General features: G+C 36.0%; 1 long non-coding RNA gene across 2 annotated transcripts in view; it reads left to right on the top strand.

Annotated features, from left to right (window-relative positions):
• LOC106524602 (uncharacterized) overlaps positions 1-986 on the top strand; it is a 3,640-nt gene extending 2,654 nt beyond the window's left edge. For both annotated transcript variants that reach the window (XR_001311015.1, XR_001311014.1), the window contains exons 2-3: positions 289-391; positions 633-986. This is a non-coding gene — a long non-coding RNA (uncharacterized LOC106524602). The remainder of the gene's footprint in view (positions 1-288; positions 392-632) is intronic.
• The last annotated feature ends 1,402 nt before the right edge of the window (positions 987-2,388 follow it).

A 2,388-nucleotide genomic window follows, 5' to 3' on the forward strand; every position in this document is an offset into this window, starting at 1 on the left:
TTCAGACAAGGCTTAGTTATTAAATGTTTTTTGTTTATTTTTTAGTTTGTTTTGTTTTAAATTAAGACTTATGTAACATTTGTTATCATTCTTATTTTTATCTTGCTAATGGAGGAAGAAAAAGTAGTATCGGCTTCAAGAATCGGCCAAAAAATATCGGCTGCAGTGTTGTTTTAGTCACTCTATATTTATGTTTTTTTTTCTTATTCAAAATACTGTGTGTTAGATGAGTTTTAATGGTGCAACTTCAAACTAACATGTAATATTCTTTTATGCTATTTTAACCAGACTGTACCTGGCTGCAATGCATTTCAATGAAAATGCACGTCTGCAGATTATTCTTTCACAAGTTCAAGAAGGGAGAAGCCTATCAGACCTCCTGAAACCCTAAGTAAGTCTTACCACATTAGTCACTTTTAGCATGCCAACTTGATTTCAATAAATCAAAATCATCCATATTTTAATTATATCTCCCTTATTCAAAGTCGTGTCACAAGGGCATGTGATGTGTCAAAGTGTTGAATGAGGAACTTTCCTCACAATGTTAAACAAAAATTACAAAAATAAGTGACACTTTACTGTTTCTACTATGCAAAGACTGTGTACATTTTAATGTTGTTGKTGTTTTCCAGACTGTGCTGTGGATTCATCTCCAGTTGTCACAGACAAGGCCAGCATCTCCACACCACCTCCTGAGGCTCGCGTCTTCACTACACGTCCTGATGCACACTTCTTCACTCCACGCCCTGATGCACGCATCTTCACTACACGTCCTGATGCCACATCTTCACTACACGTCCTGATGCCACATCTTCACACCACCCTCTGCACCACATCTGAACTCAGTCCACACCCAGTGGGAGGACTTTTCACAACAGGATCACACATACTTCCACACATCTCGCAGAAAGGACGTGCAGGACAAGATGACAGTGTGACGAGGTTGCATATTTGTGACCCATGATATCAAAATGAGGATTAAGTCGAATTTGNATGAGTTTTAATGGTGCAACTTCAAACTAACATGTAATATTCTTTTATGCTATTTTAACCAGACTGTACCTGGCTACATTGCATTTCAATGAAAATGCACGTCTGCAGGCAACTACCTCATCTGGAGAGCCCATGCAGATTATTCTGAAAAGAAGGGAGAAGGCAGAGCAAAGCCTATCAGAACTCCTGAAACCCTAAGTAAGTCTTACCACATTAGTCACTTTTAGTATGCCAACTTGATTTCAATAAATCAAAATCATCCCTACTTTAATTACATCTTCCTTATTCAAAGTCATGTCACAAGGGCATGTGATGTGTGAAAGTGTTGAATGAAAAACTTTTCCTCACAATGTTAAACAAAAATTACAAAAAAGTGACACTTTACTGTTTCTACTATGCAAAGACTGTGTACATTTTAATGTTGTTGATGTTTTCCAGACTGCGCTGTGGATTCATCTCCAGTTGTCCAAGACAAGGCCAGCATCTCCACACCACCTCCTGATGCACGCGTCTTCACTACACATACTGATGCCACATCTTCACACCACCCTCTGCACCAAATCTGAACTCAGTCCACACCCAGTGGGAGGACCCTTCACAACAGGATCACACATACTTCCAAACATCTCGCAGAAAGGACGTGCAGGACAAGATGACTCAGTGTGATGAGGTTGCATATTTATGAGCCATCATATCAAAATGAGGATTAAGTCGAATTTGGTCAAAATGACCTAAATACATTTTCAGATTCTTGGCTTTAAAAGCTACATTTTGATACCTGGATCATTCTGATATCATAATGAAATCCATATATATATGACTTAATTTGTCTTGTTGGTTACAATAATTCATAAATATTTGGTCTGAATCCTAATTTTATGTCCTTTTAATGAGGAATTTTTGATGTCTTTATAAAGAGGAAAACTTGAATTTTACTTGAATATTGAGATTTTCCAGCTAAAAAGAAACAAAACTTTGCTAACTCACAGAGAAAATCTTAAAAATTTAAGGCGTTTTTCCTCAAAATCAGTTTTTTTTGTTGCCACTGCTCAAAAAAGTGCTTCCTAATTTTGTTTTATGATTATATTTCAGACAGTTCATTCAACTGATACATTGATAAGGCTTCTATTCGTTATATTTTGACTAATGCAATTTTTGTTAACATTTTAGTCAAAACACTATATTTGCCTTTTTCTCCATTTATCACTTTTGTTCTTAATCCTCGTTTCGATGTGATGGGTCACATTTCATTCTACAGAAAATCTGGATTATTTTACTGTGTTCTGTGTACTTTTAACTTCAATTTTTGTCATAAAAACATTTCACTGCAAGTTGAACTTTGTGTATGTGATAAATTTATTTGATTTGATTGCTCCCATTTTATCTTCTGTTGCT

This window comes from Austrofundulus limnaeus, unplaced genomic scaffold (assembly GCF_001266775.1).
Source record: "Austrofundulus limnaeus strain Quisiro unplaced genomic scaffold, Austrofundulus_limnaeus-1.0 Scaffold194, whole genome shotgun sequence".
Taxonomy (NCBI): domain Eukaryota; kingdom Metazoa; phylum Chordata; class Actinopteri; order Cyprinodontiformes; family Rivulidae; genus Austrofundulus; species Austrofundulus limnaeus.